Source organism: Corvus kubaryi, unplaced genomic scaffold, assembly GCF_017639235.1.
Source record: "Corvus kubaryi isolate FWS band 111438036 unplaced genomic scaffold, C.kubaryi_AGA036_p1.0 137, whole genome shotgun sequence".
NCBI lineage: Eukaryota > Metazoa > Chordata > Aves > Passeriformes > Corvidae > Corvus > Corvus kubaryi.
This window is the reverse complement of record NW_024580671.1, coordinates 33,778,306-33,796,239: the sequence shown is the minus strand read 5'-3', so window position 1 is coordinate 33,796,239 and position 17,934 is coordinate 33,778,306. Positions and strand designations below refer to the sequence as shown.

The following is a 17,934-nucleotide window of genomic DNA, read 5'->3' as shown; positions in this document are numbered from 1 at the left end:
GATGTTTCAAGTCAAAATAAAATAGAATGAAACTTTTATAAAGCAGTAAAAGAAGGCAGGACAAGTGAAGCGAATCACTTTCATATTTCCCTATTTTCGCTAGGACAAAATCACCACTTACAAAAACACCCAACCCCCCCAAAAAAAACCCAAAACCAAAAAAAAAACCCAACAAACAAACAAAAAAAAACAACCCAAAACCCAACCAGTTTTTGTCAGCTATGTATTTTTTTTTTTTTTCCCACTGGGAAATACCTTGGTCAAAATTCTCACCCAGCCCATGATGGGCTCACTCAAGACTGCTGAAGTAGCAAACTGGAATTCACTGCAGAGGAAATAAAGGACTTGCGCTTTTCTTCTACCAGATATAAAATGAGAATTGAAATAGATTCTCACAGTTCACAATAATTTTAAAAAATCTCAAATTTTATATTGAATTGTGATTTCACAGACCTGTTTGACTTAGAAGCTTGACATTTTATTCTTTCATTCTAGGGAGTATTTAAGTATGATGTTGGTTGCCAGACTTCCAATGTAAAGCATATTTACTTCTAAAAATAAGTCACATTACTTACTGAAGTGGCTGAAGGGAAAAAGATATGACATGCAATAAATTATCATATAGTAATAACATTTGTATTGCATTTTATTGTGGTTATGGTGTTAACTTCTGTGGCAGCTAACAGTGTCACTTCTGGTTTTTGACAGTAAATTAATAATTGGAGCTTACAAAGCCCTTTTGGGCATATAACACATTTCCCAGATTTCAAAATATTAGGACAAAACCCAGTAATCAGCTAAAACCAGTTTATGGAATTATTATGTTTTTTAATTATTATTTCCTTTTATTTTATTTTACTTTTTGCTAGGATTCTTTCATGACTTTTATTGAAAGCCTCATTTAAAAGGTGAAATTACCTTAAATTTTATTACTGAGAAGGCTTGAAAGACTCTTCTGACCTAAGAAAGACTAATATTTTGCTGAAAAAAAAATCTACAGCAAGAGTTAAAGGGCATCTTAGAATTTAACTAGAGAGGAACAATTTCACATTGGAGAAACACATCTAAAATGTACTAATAGCAAGAGCTTCACAGAACTAGAGGTGTCTCCTCTTGAAAAAGCTTTTAAAATTTCTCAGTGAAAGATGGCTGGCTGCATTTTAGACTTATTTAAAAGTATTAAAAGGTCTCCAAGGTCTGGCATGTTCATCCTTTCACTTGTATGAAGCTTAAGTGCAGTAAGTGTTAAAGGTGTTTAAATTTTCTAGTTTTGTTTAGCCTTTGAAAGCCCCATACTAGTAGAAATATTTGTATAGAATCTATCAAACTAGCAATTAAAGCCTTTTTCCTTCTCACTACATCATTTGATTTAAACCTTAAAGTCTTTGCAGTTCAAATGCTGCAGCAGCCTGCAGAGGAACTGAGAAATGAAAGGACCTGCCCACAGACTCAGATAGTTTCATCCCTGAGCACTGACTTGCAGAGTAAATGAACAGAAAAAAAAAGATCCCACGCAGCAACTGGACCCATCCACACGTAGAAAGTCAGTATTTTTCAGATTTAACTACAGCAGTTTTAACTATACTGTCCACTTTTACATTTGAGAATAAATAGCTTCCAACCAATTTAATTTGAGGGAAGCATTATGTGGACACATCCAGAGTTCAGAGAAAAAACTGACAGCCAGAAGTGACCTATCTGAAATTCATTAGTACTCTCACTGTCTCACAGTAGATATGTGTCCACAAAAAAAAAAAAAAAAAAAAAAAAAAGTTGCCAAGTCCAATTATCACTAATTGGCAGTTAATCTGAGAGGGAAATACAAGTACTTAGGGGCCAACCCTGCACTTATTGAGGGAGGACAAAAATACTAAAAATACTAGAAATGAGACAGAAGAGTAATATAAATGTATCTCCATATTGGCTCCAGGCAACTGGTTGTAGATCTGATGGGGTGAAGTAAGGGTTACTGTACTACTGACAGATCAGGCCAAAAATTGATGTGCAGGAAATTGAAGGCCTCAAACACTGAAGCTGTGTGAAACTCCTTGGGAAATGGGTTAACAAAAGGAATGTACTTTATTTAGCACTTAAAGCTTCCTTTAGTGATACAGTTTCTAAACTGTTAAAAAAAGAGATGCAGTTCCCATGGTGTGTACAGGAAGATTATAGACTTTGTGAAAGGGGGTAAGAATTAACTCTTTTTTTTCCCCCCTGCAAGAAATCTATTCTTTTTTGTATTTAGCAAAAGAAGCCACAGAATAATTGCAAATGGGCTGGATAGTGACTTTGCACTGAGATAGATCTTCATTCATTGTACAAGAAATTAATGTCTCTGTGTAACAAAAGGCATGGGTGATGTTTTATATTTCATTCCTCATTTTCCTTTTTCCGCTGGCAGAGCTATTTAATTGGTGGTTGGTGAAACCCTCTGCACTTTAGAACTTCACCTCTTTTAATTGAAACAGATACTATGACTACTCAGAACTACAGCTGGTTCTTCTATCTGCAAATGTATTCTGTTTTTCACTTGATATTGAGTAACCATCTTCCCTTCTTATCATCAACATGAAAAAAAAATTCTTTGTTTCTGCGAAAGCTCCATTTACTGCCCCAGCATGCTTTGTGCATTACCCCGTTGACAACGGACAAAATGCTTTTCCTAAAGGAAAAGGAGGACTATTTCATTGTCTTTTATTCTCTGGACACTACTGGCCTTTAGTATTTGGCCTAGAGTACATCTTTTAGAGTCATTGAAGAAGTAAAGTAAAAAGCTGTACATGGGCAGAAGTGGGAGAAAGATTGTGAATCATAGAATGGTTTGGGTTGGAAGGGACCTCGAAGTTCATCTAGTTCCAACCCCCCTGCCATGGCAGGGACATCTTTCTCTAGACACCATTTCTCAAAGCCTCATCATGCACTTTAAAGGGATTTTACAAGTTGTTTGGTCTGTAGAGTCAACTGTTCTAGTAATTATACTGATAATTGGATAAAATGACATGGGTTTTGTTGGTTTGGGGTTTTTTGTGTATTGTTTTGGTTTAGTTTGGGGTTTTTTTCTGGATTTAAAATATGTTGGCATCTTCCCCCACTACATTTTGCACCTCTGTTGATCTTTGCAGTACATGCTGATCCAAGCAAGCAGATCCCTTCCAATTGCTTGCTTGAGGGGTCACATCCATCTAGCATCTGTGCAAACTGCGCAGCTATGGTAAGACCAGTCTGTTTGTTCCCCTGGGAGAAGCAGGAGGCATCATCTGAAGCTATCAGACACAGACTGAGCTGGAGGAAGGAGATAGGACCCATACGGCTGTGCTGGCTCTCATGGCTGCAGGTCTTAGAAGGACCTTTAGGTTACAGTATAAGTGCTCAGCCACTTTATAAAGCAAAACCCATCAAGGCTTCTAAATAGGAGAGCACCACATGAGGCTCAGGCTATGCTTGAATGGCAAAATATTGACAGTTTCAATAAATGCTGTAAATTGAACTCTTGCCTACAAATAAAGGCTAATGACAAAAGGAAATGGGCCAGAGTCATCGCTTGCATACTGTTGCTGCCTGCCCCTGAGGTGCAGCCAGGCCCAAGACTGGTCAGAGAAGCCAGGACCTGTCCCTGCCATGTGCTCTGAATCCCCTTTGTTCTAAGCGCGGGTAAAACTGAAAGTAACTCGGATTCCACCGAAGCAGAGTCCGATTGGCTGGGTACGCTGGGTCCGCCCCTAGTTCTCCCCTTTCCCTTCCCCCCAATAAAAGACAAGTGGAGTGGGCTCCGTCCTCTCTTGCTCAGGCTACCCTTCTGCTAACAGCCTGTGTGTGTCTCTGTACAATCTACTGGCAGGATTAAAGCATAGAACGAGGGCTACATTTCTACCTCTTTGCTTCTGCTCTTGGTATCAGCTTTGCAGCTACCACTTGGCGCTTTTGGAGCTGCTGAAGTGCTTGATCGCCCGTGCAGTCTCTCTAGGCAGCTCAGGGCTTTCTAAGGCACTGAACTATGAGCCTGGCTGGCTAAGTGTGCTGTGAGTATATCCACAGCATACATTGGTGCAAGTTTTCTAATTCATTGAAATTAGCCTTTTTTTTTTTTTTTTTTTTTTAATAACAAGAGTAGATTTGACCAGGTATTTTAAACTGTAAGTGTCTAATGAAGTACCACAGGACCAATATTAATTTTGGCCTGGATTAACATCATCTTTAATGATTTGGAAGAAGGAGACAGGTAGCATGTTCATAAAATTTGCATGTGATACTGATGCCTTTTCCTGGTCTTAAAATCAAGAGTCAAACACGGTTAGAAGGGAAAAAGGGATTTTACCCTGGTATTTATTTGAAGGATCCTTAGGTGCACACATCCAGGTCGAATGCACCGCAGTGCACACCCTCAAAAGATCTGGTACAACATTATAGGTTTTACTAATCAGCATATCTATCAAAAAATCCCCAATGAGAGGATTGAATGAACCCCCCTCCCTGAGGAACCTTCCCCTGGATGGTTCTATCTTGGTTTATAGAATGTGCTCTGGAGAGGACCTTGGGGTCTGGGGCACACTAACCCTTACATACAAAGCTTCTAAAATGTTTAGTCTCTTAGCTTGACAAACAAGTCCAAGAATGTAAGCAAAAAGCACTAAGAATACAGAAGTTGTAAAAGGTATAACAGGAGTATAAAAGAAAAGGCAAAAGGTCTTCATGGCATCACTACAAAGGTTGGTTTCAAATACTATTGAAGGTACAAAACCACTGTGGGGCTGAAAGAGACTTCACTGAGCAAACCCAATAAAATAAACAAAAAAACAAAAAAGAAACCAAAGAAACAAACAAACAGACAAAAAAACCCAAAAACCAAAAAAACCTCTGAAAGAAGAGATTCCGCTCAGCAAAGCGTAGATTGATAAATATAATGATTAATATTCTGATTTAAAATGCAAGAAGAAGAAGTCCTGGTAATGCAGAGGAGACAAAGATTTCTCATCTACGAGAAATAATCATGAACAGATTAAAAATCATGTTTGCACTCTTATTAGTGGAACCACACCACTGATTTCTTTAAACAGGGACACATATTTTGTAGGAAATATTAAATTTTGAGAGATTGGAAAGAAATCAAAAGAAGATTTGAAATACATCAATAACATTAAGTGAAAGGGGTTGATTTCAGAGCAGAAGTTTAAAAATGTATACAAAGTAGCAGAGGTAAGACATGTTTTCAGGGAGGAGTTAAGGTGTTGGGAATGTTGTAGTGCACATGTGAAAATGGCTGATGTGTGTTTAGGGTAACACTGCTGGAGCAAGGGGAATGGAATCACAGCACCAAAGATTCAAATTGACCATAAGGAAAATATCTTGGAAGTAAAATGTGTTCACCTGGAAAATCATTTCCTCAAGGATGGTTGGGATTTAACACTTCTGTGCATTTTAGCCTCTCTGTTACATCTTCTCAAACTGCTGTGAGACAGGCAAGTGCTATTTATTATCTCCATTTACCTGATGGGGTGTTAAGGATGCTTCTAGACACTGCCACCAAAATGTCATAGGATGTTGCAGCTGCCAAGGGATAGGTCTGGGAATATTCCCCTGCAAGAGAGAAAAGCAAACTTGCTTGTTTGTTTGCTTGGTTGGTTTTTTTCAATATGAAGCCTTAAATTAAAACTATTTGTGTTTATTGCATCAGCCTCAAACTGTAAGTGCTGTAATTTTTCTTTTTTTAATCTTCTTTTCTAACATTGAAGATCCGATGACTATATTTTACCCTGAATGAGGCAGGTATCTCAAAGTACTAAATGTTTTAAAAGATGGCTTTGCCTCAAGTATGCCCTTGTAGTGTCCAATTTTGCTCTTTCTTTTGAATAATTACTTTTATTGGAAAGAAGCAGGAAAATATTTTTTTCTTTAATCATGTTGAAATTAAGAATAAATGTTTCAGAAGAAAGCTACCAGTGTTTCTTTTATTCCAGAGCAATTTCAGGATGATGGATATTATTGCAAGAAATATTTCTCCATTAGTATCTTCTGTTTGGTGATGGCGTCATCAGCATCAGCTGCTGTAGTGAATTTAGTGAGTCTTTTTAATTTGTCCGCATGTTTCAGTTCAGTTAATTTTCTTGTTAAGTTTTCAGTGGTGAACATGTCTAGGAAGGTTTGATGGAAGTTAAAGATAAAACCCCTGCTTTAGATACCCAGCTCGAATACATTAGCAAATCAAAATAGCAGCTATTACTCACTGTCCTTAAGGTTTTTAAACTAAATTTTCTTTTTCTTTACTATCACATGCTCCTTAAAACCTAAAAGTTGTTTTCTAACCTCTTTAAGCTGTAATCACTGTATGTGAAATGAGAACTCTTGAGACCTTTACTTGTATAGGCACGTAACAACTGTGTCAGCAATGTGTGGTACCAGTAGAGGGATCATTTCTGAGATACTGTAATTGATTCAACATTGTAATTGACTTAATCACTTCCACTTAATCACAGAGTCACAGGACAGTTAGGGTTGGAAGGGACATGTGGAGATCATCCAGTCCAACCAACCCCCTGCTAAAGCAGATCACCTAGACCAGGTTCCACAGTGTTGTGTCCCGGTGGGTTTTTAATATCTCCAGAGAAGGAGACTCCACAACCTCTCTGGGCAGCCTGTTCCAATGCTCTGCTACCCTTGGAGTAAAGAAGGTTTTCCCTATGTTCAGGTGAAACTTCCTGTGTTTCAGTTGGTGCCTGTTGCCCCTTGTCCTGTTGCTGGGCACCACTGAATAGTGTGGACCCATCCTCTTGACAGCCCTGCACCTCTTTTCAGCCCTTTGATCCTCTTCAGGTGGTCTCTTCTGGCTTCAAACTCTGTAGTAAGAGTAGTGGAAAGGATTACCATCAATCTACTGGTCTGTACAAAGTGTTCTTTTGCTTATACAAAGTGCCTCTTTATCAGCATTTCTAAATACTCATGCCTAGCTGTAACTGTGGATGCACAAAGCATCTCAGCACAGCAACTGCTTGAGGTCAACTCTGAAATGAAATCTAAGATGGCAATGAACTCTTTAAAATAGTTACTCTATCAGTTACTCCATATACCTGCTGTGAAGTGATAGCGATGTTGAGTGAAGGTACAGGGAGAAAAAATGTGTCTAGGAAAAGTTTATTGAGTCTATCAGGAAAGGAAAGCCTGTATGTCAATAACAAAATAAGCAGAAATGAAGCATTCCAAACAAATCACATTAGGATATGTATAATATAATATAATTAGCCTGTGCTTCAGGATTAATGCTTTAATTTTATACTGAAATAGCAGTCAGAGTTTTCATTCTAAATTCAAAGCATTTGGAAATATCTTCTCTACCTTTTGATTTGTATTCATTTGCTGTTTTTTTCTTTTAAAACAAGTAACTTGAGCTCTGGGAAGTTAATAATCCTGAAAGTAGATTATATACTTTTGATAACACTTCATTGCACCTATCCTAGCAAGCAAGACTTAATGCTTGAATAAGTCAGCTTCCATCGATCTGTAATGGGTATTTTCAGAAATAGTATTGAGTGGGCATTATAAGACATGACTTCTCTGCAGTGGAAATTTCCACTTACTTCATTTTTAAATAAATAACCCTGGTATTAATTACTTTTAATTGAAGATTAAACCAGAAGATTTTCATTTTGCCAAGGAAGTAGTGTATTTAAGCAAAACTGCTATTTAGGATGGGAAGTGTCTCATGTCTCCTAGCTCAGTGATAGTGGCTTATCTAGGTATGGTTTTCATAGTGAATAGTGCTATTACATGTTTGAAAAACATGTCTGTCATGGGCTGTCTAAGCTAGATTAGAGACAAAATGGGTTACATATTACAGGCACAATTCTTTCAAGAGAAGAGGTTTTAATCTGCAAATCCAGCATATTTCCTATTACCAGGTCAATTTCTGCTTTGTTCATTAAGGCAAATGGTGTAAATTGGTTTAAATAGGTGCTGGAATTGAAGTGACAAGAGTAATTTATACTACCCGAGGTTCTGTTCCCTCCTTTAAAAGATAAGACACAGTGATAAAGCCTATGCAGATTGCTCTAATTGGTCAGGCCGGAGGGATGTTCAGCAAGTTTCCCTGGGTCCTGCAGCTCATTTTGCAGAGTCTGCAGGCAGAGTTCTGCAGGACAGCTGAGATACCATTTACCTTCACCATGGTCTCTGTACCTAATTCCATTCCAGACTTGACACAGAGTTCACACTGGTTTTGTTTCTACCACTGTATTATTAAATATTGAATGTGCTCTTTGCACTCACGAGTATCTTTAGTGCTCAGAAGTGTGTGAACAATTTGAGATGCAGCAGTATCTACCTTAAATCCTTTATATAGATAATGTTCAGTGGTCCTGAAACATGCACAATTTGCACAAACTGCAGCTAACAATGTTTGATCCACGAGCTAGGCCTGTAGCAAACTATACCTCAGTCTCAAATATGGGATATCAGAGAGTGCCAAATGAATGCAAGTTTATGTTGGTTTATATGACCCTCACTATTCAAGCAAATATTTTAGATCAATGCAAATTTTTCTACTGTAGAATTCTTAGAGGCAGAAGTGTGGCCAAGGAAATTAACAAACACTAATTTGTTCTTCTGTTTATTCTTGACAGAGGAGCAGTGATGTGTCACTCGAGCGCTCTTTCCTCCAGTGTCTTTCCCAGTAAATTACATAGTTTCTCTTGCATGCCACATGCATCATTAAACATTCTGTATATCTCCCAATCTTCTCCATCTTAACATGGAGGAAGCCAGTAATAAGATTACTCTTTGTCACTAAGAATTACTTGCATAGCTATAAGGGAGGAACATTATATGCGTACATGCACCACAGGAGTCAAAGGATAAGCTGAGCTCTACTGAATTAAGCACATCTATCTGTACACTCAGTTTTCTCATGCCTTTTCATGTATTCCTGCAATGCTGTTATATTCAGGAATTTAAATGCTAATCCAGGGATCAAAAGAACTGTAGTTAGCACTTAAAATAAACAATAATAGCAATGAGAATGGTGGCTGTATAATTGGCACTTAGAGGACTTTGTTCACACATCCTTGAGGAGTCAATGTCTTCTGAGGTACCCCTAACTCTTAACTAGAAGCGTGAGTTAGAGGAAATAACTGGCTGGGCTTGCCTGAGAACATCAGGATACGATTGATCCTGTAGACAAACACCCTTGTATGGTTGAACTCAAGGAGGAGAAGCTAGTATTCTTGTGCTGGGGAAACACATGCTGAAGGAGCACCCTGCAGCTCCCATGGAGACCTTATCTTTGCAACTCTGTTCTTCTGTGTTGCTGAATCCTTCCAGTATTATGACCTCTAGGAGTTCTGTGTTGGTGACAGCCCATACACACTGCCAAAAGCAAAATACAAGATGGTTTAAAGAGGCAAGTGCAGTTGGATGAGAAGGAATCTGTATTCTGGATTCATATTTCTTGCATTGCACCACATACTTCTTCATAAGTAGTACCACAGAACTATGTAGGTACATATGAACAACACATGATGCCACTCATATGTTAACAATCAGTTAATTATTTTACTTCATTATGTGTTCCTAGACATTAGAAAGGAATTAAAGCTTTGGCAGTCAAAGTGGTGAGTACTTACTTTACAGTGACCTAGATAAGCTAGATATGTCTGGGAAATGCTAATGAGTGTTTTACCTCTCTGCTCTCTTTCTGCATGGCTGATTTATCATTAAATACAGCAAACTGCTATGCAGCTATCCTTTCTTTTCATGATCCTGGATTCCACCTAATAAGCCCTGCTTTTCAGCTGGGCTTGTTAGCACACAGAGTGTGTAGCATTAATAGCTGTTCCTGTGTTCAGCTGATCCTCTTGCTTGAGCATGGCTGTTATGGACGGCATCTATTCTGAGTTTGAGCTGTCCTCTGAATGAAAGTCCCAAAGCCCAGAAAAACAGATTTGGAAATAAAAAAGCTTCCTAATCTTGACAAACCAGTGTTAAGGTTCTAGGTGCCAGAGATGCAATTTTCCGTCCCTCTAATAAACGAGGTGCTAAAACAGTGAGAGGTTAGGGCTGAGCAGAGAAGGGTTCCTCAGATCTGAAGTTTATGTTGCACTTTAGGAATTCTTCAGTGTGCAAAATGTGATAAAACGTGTAAAAATGAGCATGTGAGGTTTATTTTCCCTTCTATTCAAGCCTTAAAGGTAGCCAGCTGATAAAGATATTCTGTCCTCAAGTACATTCATGGTCTCTCAAGTATATTAAGTTCATTTACTTGGTGAAATATTTTGACAACATAGGTATGTCTAAAACCATTTTCTCTTTACTATTCAAGTAAAGCCATCTACAGCCAAGAACTTCTGCTGAAGGGATTTTTCTAGATTTATTTCAGAAAAAAAGAAATTTTGTCTATTTTCTGCTAAGAAAAATAGCTTGAAAGAGAAAGGTGTCTTTCATATAAAATGAAATCATAGGAAACTCTCCACAGAGGTGCAAGGTAAAGTGTGAGTTTTCTCTCATGCTGAGAAAAGATGGAGCTTGGCTTCATGTTCTGTGTAAGCGCTTAACTCCTAGTACCAAGTGATACTGTGTGCTTAAGAGGAGTGGGAAGGACACCCCTGTGCCTTGCCCTGGGCTTCTAGGTAGTTGGTAGGCTCCTTTTGGGAATGCAAATGGGTGACAGTACTTGTGAGGATGAAGAAGAAGTATTTAGCATCTGGCTTTTACTTGGGCTTTTGTGTAAGGTCAGTGCCACACTACTTACCATTGTCAAAAGCAAGGTATTTCCTGATATGTCCAGAAGCTAAACATGAAGAGCATCTTGGTTTCACACATTGTAAAAGCAAGGTGGCAACAAAAAATAGATTCCAGGAAACTGAGGCTTCATTTCCATCCTTTTCTAGGTACTCCCCTCTTCCCTGACTCTGTTTCCTTCCCTATTGACTTTGAGTATTAGTATCTACGTCATGAAGGATTCCCAAACCCAAAGTAATTAAGTCTGAAAAGCGTGTTGAGACATTCAGATGGAAAGCACTGTCTAACTGCACTGGCATAATTATACACTGCATAACTGATCCAAGTACCAAAGAAAAATGGAACACGAAAGAACAGCTAAATTTATCCTAGAAAATGGGTTCAGCAGTTCAGCATTTAGATTTAGATCAGTAGAGCAGCCTCACTGCTGTTTAAAGCCACAAAATCAGCTAATTTTGGCTGATGTACGATCAGTTGTTGTGAAGTGCCTTTTAATACGTGTTGATTTAGCTGTTAATTAAGAGGATTTTTATCATACAATTAACCTATACTTTTGTTTTTAAAATGCTCTCTGGATAAAACATCTATTGCTTGATTTTAATTCTTAAACACTTCTTTCCATTAAATTTACTGTACTTTTATGTTTTACAATCCATACCTAGATCATAGCATTGATAAAATATTTTTAGGATATTGAAATGAACAATTTTGCACAAATTTTTCACACTGAAAATGAAAACAGAGTAAAACACAAAATTCATGTGGTGGTGTGCAAAGTGTCTCACTGGGATACAGGTACAATATTTAATCTCTTAACCTTTTTTTCACCACCAAGGTATAAAACAAATACCAGCATAATCTGCCAGTAATATAATCTGGTTTGTAAAATGGCTAATGTGCTACTCCCCAAATACTGAGAGTTGTGCTTGTGCAAATTAAGATTTTATAACTCATGCTTTTGCAATCAACTGTGTTAGCTGATAGAGGTATTTTTGTGGTTTTTGTGATGCCACAAGCTTAAAAGGTCTGGTAGCTTTTACAACTGTTTTGTTGTTTTTTTTTTTTTTAATACACAACCTGTCTAGCAAAAGAGATTATATAGGTATGTGTCTGCAATTTATCCTGATGTTGCAGGTGTGCTGCACTATTGTGTTCATCAAAACAGTGGTGCTAAGAACCTGTGACTTAAAAAAGGGAATTATAAAAGCATCTACCCAACCCCATCCCCAGGAACACATCCAGGACTGACTTTTCAGTTAGAGTTAATTGAGCTAACAATATTGCCAACAGTGGAGATGGAAATTTATATTGGTTTATCTACTGGTTTGTAAAAGTGTGAGTATCATGTTTTTCCAACTCTTTCACAGCAGAAGCAAGCAGAAGGTCGGTCCTCAGTTGGTCGCTCTGTATCTTGAGGGCTGGGTGACATAGCTCTGCTGGATGACTCTGGGGAATAGCCAAGTCAAAGTGTCCAGCCTGGGAAAGAAATGATGTAATGTATGCAAACTCTGCTGCCCAGGATGCTGTCCTGTTATAGGCTTATGCACAGGGGGAAAAATCATCCCAATGTGCAACATTAAACTCAGTGTTCTCAGTGCTGCTGCTTAAAATGCACATACTCTTTATTGCTTGCACTGACTACTAAAAACACTATATGGTTAATAGCAGTAAAAGTATAATTTATATCATAATACATTATAGATGTTCAGATTTCTTATTATGATCCTAAGGCCCAATGGGAATAGTGTATCTGGGTGATGTAGTGGTTGTTGAGTTGTAAGTGCTAAAATAAATGCTGCAATTACTTCTGGGTAATGAAAGGATAACTGGACCAGTTTTGCTCTTTCACTGGTGTATGCTTGTTTTATGAGGGATAAACTCAGAGAAGTGCTACTGCTGCTTATTCATGATGCAGAAATCAGAATCTTCTTTTCCTATCAGATGCAGAAAAATCAGGCATAAATGTTGGAGTGCTTAACCCAAAAATTGCTGTCAAATAAAATCTGCACTGAGACTCTGATAGTAATAAAACCTCCTAGAGAAGAGAAAAATTCATAAAAGAGAAGAATAATAAAATTGAAAATAAAATTATAAACTAGGATTTTTAAGTTGCTTCTGGTGTTTCTTAATGTAATGGGAACTAAAAGATTTTTCTTTCTATGTATAAAAAACCAGAAGTTATTCTAGATTAAATTTTCATTTATGGCATAATTTATATAATAAATTGTATTATCATTTTAAATTGCAACCTACTGTCAAAAATTGAAAATTACATTTTACTTTTCAAGATAAAGGCATTACAGCTGAATCACTCTGTTTGAGTGAAAAGTTCTAACTGAAGCTCTGTCTTTGAACAATTTGTAAGACCACATTTCAGTTAGAGACAATTGATAAGCATACTTAAAATGGATTTTAAAAAATCAAATACATAGTGATGGTTTGGCTTCATTTCACTGCTTACAGGTTGTGTGTGTACACGATACTTTGCTAATGTTACTTTGCAGTGTTACTGCTTGTTTGCTTATTTGAGTGTTTTATCTATTAGTGATTTTTTTTATTATAGTGCTTTGTTTATTTATTTATTAGTGATTTTCTTAGCAATTTGAATTGCTGTGGTTTTGTTCTTTATTTCTCCCTTTCCAGTAACAGTGTCCAGGCTGCTTTTCTACTCCCCTCCAGCACCAGGAGCGGCAGCTGGCTCTCTGCTAGCTGTGACAGTGTGAGGATGGGGGAGGGGGAGCAGTTGGCCACAGATTTTCATACAAACATAGAATGGTTTGGGTTGGGAGGGACTTGAAGGATCTGACAACTTTCACTAGACCAGGTTGGTCAGAGCCTCATCCAGCCTGGCCTTGAACACTTCCAGGGCTGGAGCACTCACAGCATCTCTGAGCAACCTCTTTCAGTGCCTCATGAGGTGTTGCTGAAACACCCTGGATCAGAGGTGTTACTTTACCTTTAAAAACTGCTTAATGCAGAAATTTGGGTTTGAGGGAACAGTAAGAGACTTTGGGATTCATTCTGGTTCCATCGGTGGCAACGGAGCTGGTCGCCCTGGCATTCCTGGGCATAGGGACACGCAGAGGCCCGGGCAGGGCACGGACCACGGATATTCAGTTCTTGCTGTGGTCCGGTTAGTGGTAGTTCTACTACTATCAATATTAATTTATTGTAATTATACTTAGTACTGTTTTAATTTTTTATTTTAATATATTTTCGTCGCTATTATTGTTGTTTGTTGTCAATGTCTCTGGCTGTTCTGGTGGTGTCGGGGACTCCGCGGGGCGCGTCCCTGCCGCGGGCGCTGCCGGCAGGTGGTGCTGGCGGAGCGCGGCCCCAGCACCGCCCGTCCCCGCATCCCCGCCCGTCCCCGCATCCCCGCCCGTCCCCGCATCCCCGCCCGTCCCTGCATCCCCGCCCGGCCGCGCATCCCCGCCCGGCCGCGCATCCCCGCCCGGCCGCGCATCCCTGCCCGGCCCCGCATCCCCGCCCGTCCCCGCATCCCCGCCCGTCCCCGCATCCCCGCCCGTCCCTGCATCCCCGCCCGGCCGCGCATCTCCGCCCGGCCGCGCATCCCCGCCCGGCCGCGCATCCCTGCCCGGCCCCGCATCCCCGCCCGTCCCCGCATCCCCGCCCGGCCCCGCATCCCCGCCCGTCCCCGCATCCCCGCCCGGCCGCGCATCCCCGCCCGGCCTCGTGCGCGGCTTCCCGGCGCGGCATTCCCGGCGTGAGCGAGCCCCGTACACCAGTGTCAGCTCGGAAATGGGATGTTTTCCCTGGAGGAGCGACCCATGCGAGCCCGCCGTGCCGGTCCCTGTGCATGCAGTACCACCAGCCCCTGCCAAGAGCACTGAAGGCCGAATGATCCCAGGCTCTTGATGCATCACACACCGAGTTGGTGCAGGAGCTGCGCACACAGCTCAAAATGAGGGTGTTTGCCCGGTTGCATAAACTAAAGAGAGCAGATGTTGTACAAGGGATGAATAAACCAGTGTCACTGGGGACAGTGGGAAGTTGCCTCAGGATACTTCCCGAGTCTGGATTTTGTCAGGGTTTGGGCTTTTTTCTTTTGCTTTACTGGGAAGCAGGAAGTTTGAGTTTGATTTTAGGCGCTGAAATTGAGCCAATTGTCAGTCCCCCACAGAAAGCCTGGATAAGTTACAGGTTTGTGACTAACATATGTGATTGTGAATAATCAATGGTAGCTGGTGAATCACAGTGGAACATGCAGCTATGAATAATGTAACCAGGAGATATAATGTAGAGGGGAATAATAATAAAAAGACCGTAGTCAAAGCTCTACAAAAGTCCTGCAAAAGTCCTGCAGAAGAAATGACATCTTGATGTAGCAAAGATGAAAGTAGAGGGGGGAGAATTAGGAAAGGATGATATCAGAGAAACTGGTAAAAATACTCTCAGGACACCCTTTGTGCAGCAAGTGATGCATTTGAAAGATGAAGTCTGAAGATGGATCCTTGAGACTGTCTAATAAAAAATTGTTAGAAGAATTAGACATGTTATGGTGAGGATATTGCAAGGAGCAAATCTGATTTCATCTGGCTGGTCACCTCGTTAATGAACTGCACTTAGCTCACATGATGTGTTTTCTTTTTATGTTCGAAACTGATCATCCAGAGCCTTTAAAGCACCCTCCTGCAGCCTACACCCTTGATAAACCTGGCAAGGTTAGACAAGAAGATATTTATTTATAAGTGTTGGAGACAGTTAGGAAACTAGACAATTCTTAGGGTGTTATTTCCAGTCACAGACCCTGAAAAGATTGGCATATGATAATGCCATGAGACAGCCAGGTTGGGAGTTGCACTGATTTGAGGTCAGGCCTCTCTGCTGGTGAGAGATGACTCTTCCTCTAGCTTTGTCCTCCAGAATGAGAGTCGTTTCTTCCTCTGGGCTTTGTTTTCATTTTTTAGGTACAAATCTGTATTTCTAGGCGTGAGCCTATCTAGCAAAGACAATTCTGAAAGCAGTATTTTGATCCAAAAGTGTATTATGGAGAAAAAGCTATGATGAAGAAACACTTCAGAAACTATAATTTTATTTTCTTATTTGCTTGCAACTTGAAAATAAGGACAGAATAATACTAAGCATATTATTTCCTTTCATCTGAGGAATAGGGGTATTAAACATGTGCTGGGCATGTGTTCCAAAACACATAAATTTCATAAATTACGATGATATTCTAAATTTTGTGTTTAATCTACATATTTATGATGCACATGCATTTCACTATGTGTGTGCTACAGCCATGGAATGTTTTTTCATGTCTTGAATTAATTTGTTTTCTGGTTCATGTAATAAGAGGTGTTTGGCCTTCACTCTGAGACCTCTTTCAACTCGTAGTCTAAAGTCTCACTTAAATTGAAGAGCAATGACTCAGTGTGTGTCAAAAACAAGCCTTTTTCTGGGAAATTCATGAAGAGCTTGGAGTGGAAGGTTTTATATTTTAATGAGATGAGTCAGACACATTTGATTAAGAATCTCTTGTAAAGCATATTTTGGATAGGAAAAAGTCCAAATAATAGAAACAGATTTCGCTTTGCATTTGAGATATTTCTATGCTTGGTATTATGCAATTAAAATGTTAAAAAGTGGACTCAGTATTCTGCTGTTAAATCAATGATTGGTCTTAAAACATGAAATATAACAAATGGCAGGAAGGATAAAGTTGGCAAAATCAGCATCTGTTATCTGTTAGCTAATCTCATGATTTATAAAAACAAACAGCTAGTTAAGTCTTCAATAGAAATGTATAAAACCACTGTTAATTAACAGAGGACCATTGTAGTTTGAGGCGAATTTCTGTCATTGTTGGCATACTGTGTGAGAACCTGATAGAGCAGAGCAGCCCCTCTGTTGGTGGGAAATAATGTATATAATCGAAATCAGCCTTAGCAGAGAGCCTTAAACCACAAGAAAATAAGACTCCTAAAAGAGGAGCTAACAGACCAAAACTTATCCAGAGGATGCCAGGGTTATTATACACAATATTGAGCATGCTGAGAATTAATGGAAAAGGCATACGGGCTGGCTGAAATGCTAATTATTATCTTGTATGTGTATTTACATTTCCTTCCCACTCTGCAGTGCTGTTGCTCTAAGATGACTGAGGACACCAGTGCAGTTCTGAAATAACCATTTTCTTGTTTAACCACAGAGATCTGACTAATAAAGGTAATTTAAACCATGGGCATTGAAAAAGCCAATGGATTTTCCTGCACAAGCAAGCCCTATTGCCACAATGCAGGGGCAGATCATTGACTCTTCCCTGTTCCTTCCCTGTTACTGCACCTTTTTTGAGCTTTCTGAGTCCATTCCTGATGGAGAAATGCTTCTTTGCACACATGCTGCCCTATGTCTTTTAACTTCCCGAGAACCATGGTGAGAATGTCTCATACCACAAAGCAACAGGTACCTATATTTTATTTCAAAGATCCTTGCACTTGAAAAGAGGGTAAAGGGTTGGAGGTAATAATAATCAACTTATTGTGTAAAAAATTAAGGGATACATATTTTAGGAAGAACAGTGATGTGCTAATTACAAGATTTCATTGGTCCCAAACTAAACACACTGTGTAGCTTAGCATTATGCTTCCACTACAGCTTTACTAGTCAATTCTTTTCAGAATCTCTGATAAAATGCTGCATAAAAGCAAGGGGAAGCCAAAGCAAAACACAAAGAGTTACATTTGGAATGTGGACTTAGCAATGCTTAATGGAAAGGGTCTGACAGCTTCTTGTTGTCCTGACCTTACCCCATTGGTCTTGACTTTGAATTCATCTTTTTTGATCTTTGTCAAAAATCCTCAGTCAATAAAGCAGGAGGCATTTATTGTTTTGCTGTTACTCATATTTTTCTCAATTTTTCTTGTACTAGTCTTCAGGCTCGTGGCAATGATTTAGGAACACTGAGGTCTGAATTTATTTATGTGACATCATACTTATATATTGCTAGTTACTCTGTCCCTATAAATGAGGCAAGGAGACAGAATATGGGTCTCATTTTGCTGTCAGTGTATTTATTTTGCCTGCTGCCACCTGGGTGCACAGAAGATACAACTAATGCCTGCTGAAAAAAGACTTTAAGTTCTTCATTGTGCGACAGAATTGCCCCAGGTCTTCCTAGCTAAGGCCTTTAGACAAGAGATTTGTTTCATCAGGGTTTTTTGTGCATGTGGAATTTTGTGCATGGAA

The 17,934-nt window shown here is 39.4% G+C and overlaps 1 protein-coding gene and 1 long non-coding RNA gene across 10 annotated transcripts in view; one reads left to right on the top strand and one right to left on the bottom strand.

Moving 5' to 3' along the window:
* The window catches only part of CACNA2D1 (calcium voltage-gated channel auxiliary subunit alpha2delta 1), a 365,110-nt gene that overhangs the window by 112,571 nt on the left and 234,605 nt on the right, over positions 1–17,934 (top strand). The gene's annotated exons all lie outside the window — the stretch shown is intronic.
* LOC121659859 lies at positions 207–14,058 on the bottom strand. Its single transcript, XR_006014483.1, has 2 exons — positions 13,679–14,058; positions 207–12,757 (listed from the first exon to the last, which is right to left on the bottom strand). It is a non-coding gene; the product is annotated as an uncharacterized LOC121659859 (long non-coding RNA).